The following is a 9,164-nucleotide window of genomic DNA, read 5'->3' as shown; positions in this document are numbered from 1 at the left end:
GTTAGAGCCCAGGTACCTCTACAGAAACCTAATTCGCTGTAACCTATAGCTCTGATACCAATCTGTCATACCCCGAAAATATCAGAGCTGGCGTGACTGGACTGGTATCTTCATTGCACAGCGGGAGCAAAATAAGCTAAGACTTCTAGAAAATGAACACCCACTAAGTACTCGAATCCTCAATGGTTCTCCTATTCCAACCGTTCCATTGTTTGAAAAGTAACCTGAGAAAGAAACATGCGAAAAATCAACATAAAGTTGAGCGAGTTCATAGTTTGTTTGTAAAAGATTTGAAATAAATCTTTTTGAATAACCGGTTTTTGAAATATTGTTGAGAAAACGAATTTAAAATCATTTTCTTGGAAAGTTATATGGAAACTTTGTATTTGTAACGCATTATATTTGCAAAAGCCTTGCATTTGTAAACTCTTGTGTTTGTAAAATTTGCGTACTGTCAATGTTCACCCTGACATTGACATCAAGCCTGCATAATCCTATGCTTTGAATTTATATAGAACATGGTATGTAATTTGTAAAGACGTATCTAAAACTGAGTTCTGTAAATGTAAGGAATACGAGATCGCTAATGGTTCGCGAGGCCACTAACATATGTAACGACATAGGAAGCCACCAAACCTAGGCATTTTTGTCGAGTTCGACGGAGACACAAAAGCACTCATTTGTAGAAGTAGGCCAAGAGTGGGGTTGCCTGAAACCCATTAGATCTAACCCTTCTGTTCCGCGGTCTAAATGTATACGTTGACTAATGGTGCTTATGGTACCCTATTCGTCACGTGATCCATGTATCATTCCTTAGTTTGATGTACCTCTTTGTACTTGTATTTTTTCGTAGTTTAGAAAGCTAGAATTCGTGTGTATGTGCATTTCGAAAAATACGCTTGTTTGAAAAACCGGTATAGAACATAAGCTTTTCGTAAACCAATGTCAGTTAAAACTTGTTTGTAGAATGGTTTAGAAATATGTAATTCATGTTTATTGAAAACCTTGTATGCTTTGCAAAATGTGCATATCTTTCCACCCCGAAAACATTTAGAAAAATTGTAAAACTGTAAAAAGGTGGGGTTATGAACTCACCCGAATATTCCTGTGCAAAACTAGCTAAATACGTCTTCGTGATGTCGTTTCCAAGACGAGACTCGCTAGCGTGCATTCTACAATATTCCTATCACGGAATATCTTATAAGTTTCTAAATAAACGCAGTAACTAAGCTACGTATCACCGAGCTCCACCGAATCGTTAACCGAACGATTCAACGGTAAGTTGTTAATTTAATAAAAACTATTAAGTTATACTTGTTTAGTCCGTTTATTCGGCAGTTAATAGGTCTTGGAAAGACTTAGTTCTCGCGAGGTTTAATAAAAACAAATAAATATTTACATAAAAAGACATAAACATATCGATAAGATGGCTTATCGTCCCGAGAAATCGTTTGTGTATATAGGAATATTCGTATGAAAGTAATATATAATAAACTTGTATTATATATGTTGCGTCTTGTATATATTTGCCAAAATAAAAGTATATACCGTTTCGACGTTTGTAATAAATATAAAAAGTTATATTTATTTTACAAAAGTACCATTGAGTGGTTGAATGTTTGAAATAAATAGATAAACTATATCTATTTTGTAAAAGAATTCGTGTTGTACGATGTTTGAAATAAATATAATAACTATATTTATTTTTATAAAACGATATCGTGTTGTTTGATACTCGACATAAATATGGAAACTATATTTATTTATAAAAAGATTCGAGTTTAAATATAATAACTATATTTATTTTTGTATAATAGTTTGCGTTATCGTCGTAAGTAAAACTCTGGGCCATGTTAGGATTCTTAGCGAAATTGTCAACCCTCAAAGTGAAGTCTTTGTAGTAACAAAACATGGAGTTTCAAACTATGGACAGGAGAACGTTTCTTATGAAGAATTATCATAGAAACTTGTGTGTGCTTGAAATCAAAATTGGGGGGTGTAAGATAAAATGACATCGGTCAAAGTACAAGACTTTTCCCGTATCATTACTCTTATTACTATAGGGCTTAACACATGACAAAACTTCCTGTGGTTTCTGTGCACTAAATTCCATAATTATGTAGGCCTCCATAATTACATAATTTCTTGCACAGTCCGCACAATTCATTTCATAATGCGTATGGGAAAAACCAATTGAATAAACATGAAGCGATTTGACTAGACCACCAAAGGATCTTTTTAACTAGATCAATGAACGATCTTTTTAACTAGATCAACACATGATCTCCTTAACTAGACCGTCGTACGATCTCCTTAAATAGACCACTTAAGGGATCTTTTCTATTATATCATCACATGATATTCCTAACCAGATTTTCAAATCAATCTGTTTAACTAGACCACTCAAGGGGTCCAATTATAGAATAGTACTTTAAAACCCAAGGGACTTTTACTACAACGTAGAAGTTCATTAAGGATTTAAGATAGTACTTTTGGATATCCTACTATGAATCCCTCATATAAGGTATGGAAGATTTTATGAGGATTTGGATGGATCACACAAAACTTATAAGAAAACACATAAGCACATAAGCACATAATTGATAACTTGATTATTAATTTGTTATATTTGGGCACGGATATTTAAAGCACACCAGGAATCCAATTCGTGGATTTCGTTTGGCACTTTAAACATAAGAATCTAACTATGGAGATAGAAAGATCTTAATAGGAATCCAGGTTTATCCTTATTGAATCGTAATATACGTATTAAGGCATACGAATAATTCAATTTAGGTCTCCGATTTGATTGATAATCATCCATAAGGATCTAATTATGAGGATAGAAAGATCCTATATGGATTTTGGATTTTTGTGTAACGAGAGGTGTTTCGACACCTTGCACTAGGTGTGCTTAAGTCGATATACAAGGTAGAAAGTTCATGAGGTTGAGGTGCTAGATATGCCAGGCGACATATGAAGCAGATTTTGAAGGTTGAGTAGCAGCAGGATTTGTAACAGCTTTGCTTTGGATTGCAAAGCAGTACATGTTAACCAAATGTCCCCACCGTCCACTGTGGGTACATTTGAAACAAGGTATTTGATTCGGATGATGATGGTGGCATTGATTGTTCTAAGGAGTGGTTCCCTTGTATGGCTTCATCCCTGAGACGAGTCACGGTGATAGCTAAATCAACGGCCTTCTGGTAGTACGACGCCTAATTGATGGACAATTACAGCACCTAGTTTGGAGAATGTTGTTGCGATGAAGAGGCACCATGAAGAAAATGGGAGACATGGGAGGAAACAAGGGAAATGAAAACAGAATAACAATGCATAAAATTGCGATCATTTGTTTGTTACCTAAGGCAAACAAATGAGACGGTGACTAATCAAAGTAAATGGGTCAATATAATGTATCGCGAAGACATGCTCGCCTATAAGTGGACACTCACCCCAAGAGTTCCCAGGTAAGAGTGACTGGTCCGATACTGCGGATTTGTACGAACACTCTAGCCTTAGACAGAAGACCCAGGGTATAGGCACCCACCCTTCCAGTTTGCACGTGTTCACATTATTTAGACCAAACTTTGACGGGATTTTGAAAACTTAAAGGGTACAAAACCATATAATAAATAATCCTAGAACAGATGATTGGTTTTCAAAGTGGGATAGAAATTTGTGTTCTTATTGTGGTTGTCACCTAAGAATAAGTGACGGTATTGTTTTAAAACTAAACACAAGATAACTTGTGTTAGGGTCCTAGGAAGGTTATAGTCTAGGTCAAAGCATCACTAATAACCTAATTCCCTATAACCATTGGCTCTGATACCAACTTTTCTGTCACACCCCAACCACGTAAAACAACAAAACGTGGCGGAAACGTCGGGGAGTGTTGTAACAGAATCATTGTTTCATAACACATGGAAAATTGAAATGTTGTTTTATTGAATAAATGAACTCATTGTTTTAATACAATCAAATAAGTACAACTATTATCTTTCAAGTTTTAAAGTCGCTAAGGCACGAGTCCATCCTAAGTGTAGCATATATCATCAATCATCACAGAGCAGTACCTGAAACATGTGTAAAAATAGGTACGTCAGCATAAAAATGCCTGTGAGATACATAGGTTTTATTGATGTAGGATTCATGACTTATAAGTTTAAAGAAAAGGTTTTAATAAAAGTAGTCATGATCCTTGAAAAAGGTTTTCTTTTATAAATCATACCAAAATTTATAAGAAATTAGATGATACAAAATAATAATACATAGGTAATTAAATAATTAAGTAAAATGAGTTTGTATAAAATATATTGTTTGATAAACAACATTTTGATAAAAAGATTTATAGTATATATAAAAATATACTTCGGTTTTAAGAAAGTTGAATAAGTTATATATTAAAATATATTTTAGTTCCAAAACCATTAACCCAAGTGTACTAAATAACGCCACGGTATGTAATGCGGTGAAAACACTTATATATAAGAAGTACCACCGGCGTATCTACCATGTTTTCATCACATTACACCCGTCTCGTTATCTAAACACTAACCAAAAACCAGTCATTAAGTAAATAGTATATTAACCATACTTTAGTTGGTAACATAAATAAGTTTTCAGTAGTATATCAAAAGTATACTTTGGATTTATAAATAACATATTAAACTATGTTTTGGTTTGAAAATAACATATTAAAACTATGCTTTGGATTATGAAGATAACATATCAAACTATGTTTTAATGATTAACAAAATATATGTTGGTTTTTGTACAATATCCCATATGAGAGCATATCAAACTATACTTTTGGGAGTATAACTTAATATACAAAAATAATGTGATTTAAGAATTCATTCAGACCTAGTGTATCAAAATACACCTTTGAGACTATAGAAATACCACAAAGGCAATCCCTATTTAGATGGAGCAACAAATTGGTTTCAGACATTCCATGACAACAGGAATGGGGTGTCAAATCCTATAGCGCTATATCATACTACCAACCGGTCTGGTGAACAAAAATAAGTACTATTCCAACAATTATTTTCATAATCTTTGAAAAATCAGTGTTTAAACCATAGATAGTCATTTAGTTTGTCAAAAGATAAGTACTAACATGTATAATCAATTATACTTTGAAATCATGAAAATAACAGATAGGTACACATGCTTCACCCCAAAACAGTTGAAAACAGTAAAAGAGGCGACTATGTACTCACTTGAGATTGCTTAGAAGTCCTAGGATAACCACCAAGCAAAGCTAGAGGAGCACGGAATCAAACGGCACCTAATATTGATAACTACATAAATAAATGTAACGCCCCAAAAATGAAAACTCAATAAAACAAGTGAGGATAAATAACAAACTTAACATAATTAAGGATTTATGGCAAGATGGTAGTGAAATGTAGTTTAAAGATTAGATTTGTAATTAGCAACTAAGTGAAGGGGGTAAAGTGCAAAGTGGTTAAACTTAAATTAGTTAAAAAAAAAAAAACAAACTAAACCCCAAACACAGTGAGTGTGTCTGGGGGAACGATCGAACAAGGAAGGAGGAGGGGGAAACCCTAAACTCAAGAAATCAGGCAATTGAAGCCTAAAATCATAAGAAAATCCAGTGCATGAGCCATCTTATCGATCATCTAAGCATACCTAGTGAAGTGGTAAGTCGAATTTCTAGATTTGGTGAATTGTAGAAAAAGGGTTTCAACCCAATCATAAATTCGTGGTATGATTTGTGTTGATTAGATGTTAGGGCTACTCCCTAGAGTGGAAATCATGTTTGATTTTAGTTAAATTGAAAGAAAAATTTATAAACCTACATGTAGTAGTAGAGATGATGATATGGATGATTATACATGTTCAATGCTTGTGTGATGTTGATACTTGATGTTGATTGTAAGAAGTAATTGTTAGATAATGGTATAAAAGTTATATAATTCTAGTTGGAATTGATAATCTATGTTATGAATTAGGAAGATGAACATGAGAATATTTGTACATTATGCTTTAAATGCGAGACCCGCCAAGTGTTTGATAAAATGCCTACAAAGTTTGTGTGAAATAGTTACTTTTGACAGCCTTAGATAGTCATCTTGTAAAGGCCGTATCTCATTCGTTATTAGGAGTTAGACAACGAGCCTTATATCGTTGAAAAGGTTGTTTCGCATATTACATTTCATATTTGGTCATAAGAGGCTGGTTATGAGATTTAGTGGGTCAAAACAGCATGAAAAGTTAGTAAATTCGTTTTGACAGCAAGCTGTTTGGAAGCATTTCAGCTTCTGTGCTGATTTTGTAAAAATCATATAAAATCATAGGAATGTCCGATTGTTACGATCTTTATATGCTTAGAAAGATCTCTGAGTGTAGATCATTTCATATTTGAACATGAAGAACTGAATCAGAAGATAAATGGGTTAAAATGTGTCGTGAACAGCTGCTGCGCAGAAAGTTGCTGCACATTTTTAGTATAAATATTAAGTAAAAATAGTTGTATTGTTATGCACACTTGTATGAATCATGAACTACTGATTTTAATAAATTATTAGTAAGTTATTTGATTGTTTTAAGTGTCTAAAACACTTACCGACTAGTCTATGCATATGATTGCACCAACGGGTCGAAACGGGTTGTTGATAGAAAATAGTAGAATGGATGTGTAAAAACCAAGGTGTTAAGAAATGGTATGAAATGTTTAATGTATGAAACAAGTTGCCTAACTTAGAAAATGTTATCATTCTAAGTATGGAATTTTGAAAGAATAATGAACATGATGTAAATACATAATTATGCATGCTAGAAGCTCATGTATGACTTTTGTGATGATGGAATGATAAATTGTACAGAATTGGAATGAAATAATTGTTAAAATAGGACTTGTGTATGTTATAATGGACTAGTGACAGTCAATGTGACCCATGTGTTGGAAATGGATGTTATTATGTATAAGCATATATGCTAACATTATTGTAAACATGATAGCTTGAAAGAATAAGAACCATGTCAAGATGGACCAACTCATGGGAAGCAAACGGGTCAAAGAGGAGGCAAAGAAACTAGCATAAACATGACGAGCACAAGGTAAGTGATTTCTATAATCACTTCTTTAGTTGTTTAAGTAATATAATGTTTTAATTATTAAGTTCATATGAAGTTGAGGTCAAATCAATAGATTATTTTGATAAATGCACGAATGGGTCGAATAATTCATAGATAAATAACAAGCCGAATACGTATAAGTTAAGAAATTCCTTAACTCGGATGTTGGACTTCAAGGTCACATGATAGAATATTAAATTACAATCATATAGGAAGAAACGTGACGCAAAACGGATGAAAAATGAGAGAGTTATGTCCGTTTCGGTAAGGATTAATGGCTAGGAAAAGTGCAGAGTTGACACGGCCGGGTGGTGAACTGACACGGCCGGGTGAAGGTTCTGTCAAAAATATTATTTATGTGATTTATGCGCCGTAGGTTGCGGTATATTATCCGTGAATTACGACGGGCCTCCCAAACATGATTTCGAGTGTTTCCTTGACGATTATAAGTTGTAAACCCAAGTCTAAGCCTCATGTAATTTATATAAGAGTGTGTTAGATGTATGTAATGAGGTTGGACATGTATTACATGTAAATGTATACAAAAATACGTACGGAACACGTAGGTATGAATACATGATTGTAGGTATGATTAAATGTATTCTAGGTATGTAGATGTGTATGATTGTAAGATTGTATGTGTGCAAGTATGTGCGAATGCATGATTTGGATGCACTTGAGAATTAGCGTTACTAATAATGCCCTTGGGTTTGGAATATAAGTTAATTGGATGCATTTAAATGGTTGACGTCCTTTTTATGAAGATGTAATAAATGAATATGTTGAGATTACGGGTTTGGCTAACCAAGTTATTATTGAGTATGTTTGAAAGTGCAGGTTATGAATGTCGGACTTTCAAAGTGTTGATATAATAATGAAACGGTTGAATCTTGAAAGGATAATCGGATTGAAGTAACTTATGCGGTTAGAATATGCTGTGGACGTTTTAGTTTATACAACATTTTATGTTTGGTCGTCATCATCTACCAACGGGTTAGTTGTTTGAAAATATATGTCATACCCATTTAATTGGGTAATCGAATGCGCGAGAGAAATGAAAGTACATACACGAATGGAACTAAAGTGACGGTTTTATAAGTAAATAAGTAAATGACTAACTTTTTAAAGCTTTGTTGTTGAATGTAGGTAAATCCTCAATTCAGGCGACTTGGAGAATCGGAGCGAGCGCGTGTTCATGTTATGTCATACCAAACGCTTCCGCTAGCTTGTTCAAATGTTTTTAGTCCAAAATTTGTTGTATTGGTTCTTAGTAGTATTTTGTCGAATGAATCGTAGAATTGTATCTAGTTTGATTATGTTTAAAACAGGGGAATGCTCGTTTTATGGACGGGTCATGCCCAATTTTTGTTAAATTAATGCACCTGCGTTATTGATATTATCATTTAAAATTCCGAAAAGTTGGACACTTTTAAGAAAATTTTTATATTTCTAGTGTCCTTTAGTCGTCTTTTATTAGACGCAAATGCGGACGTAACAATAAACCGGACCTAAATCGGGAGATCGGATAGTATGAGGTCTCGTAAACCAAATGAGTGTGGGAACTCATATGATATGGTTTAACAAGGCCTACATACTAAAATGAAACCTATCCTAAGTGCTTACGACCCATCACGACCCGTTTAGGTAGCTTACGCTACTTTAACGCGTCGTTTGCGTAAAACGCGTTCGGACCGCCTAACTTGTGACAACTCGAATTTCCAAGATTCGATTTCATATGTATTACACGATCATGTATTGACTAGTCACTTATTTGCACATATGGTTGCCATGAAATTTTATACGTTTTGTTTGTTTGATTGTACATAGTTGTTTGTTTGTTACATTGTGAAACTTGTAAAATGTGTAAACTTGTTAGTATGAAACACATTTCATCACACAAACAACCTTCGAAGGATGTCCAACCTTCGAAGGATGTCCAACCTTCGAAGGATGTCCACGAAACATGATAGATAGATCGAAGGATCACGAAAGATAACTTTAGGTTCGAAACATAATCCTTCGACATCTTTCGGCCCAGTCTTTCAGATGGGCTTGGC

General features: G+C 34.0%; 1 long non-coding RNA gene across 2 annotated transcripts; it reads left to right on the top strand.

Moving 5' to 3' along the window:
• Window positions 1-5,492: 5,492 nt before the first annotated feature.
• Window positions 5,493-8,516, top strand: LOC110865686. Of its 2 annotated transcripts, none has more exons than XR_002550882.2 (4): window positions 5,493-5,669; window positions 6,991-7,089; window positions 7,940-8,100; window positions 8,254-8,516. It is a non-coding gene; the product is annotated as an uncharacterized LOC110865686 (long non-coding RNA). The 2 variants fall into 2 exon arrangements; XR_002550881.2 differs by having other exon boundaries at window positions 5,498-5,669; window positions 7,945-8,100.
• Window positions 8,517-9,164: the final 648 nt, after the last annotated feature.

The sequence above is a fragment of the Helianthus annuus genome, chromosome 6 (genome assembly GCF_002127325.2).
Source record: "Helianthus annuus cultivar XRQ/B chromosome 6, HanXRQr2.0-SUNRISE, whole genome shotgun sequence".
NCBI lineage: Eukaryota > Viridiplantae > Streptophyta > Magnoliopsida > Asterales > Asteraceae > Helianthus > Helianthus annuus.
The sequence above is the reverse complement of the archived record's forward strand: the minus strand, read 5'-3'. Positions and strand labels throughout refer to the sequence as shown.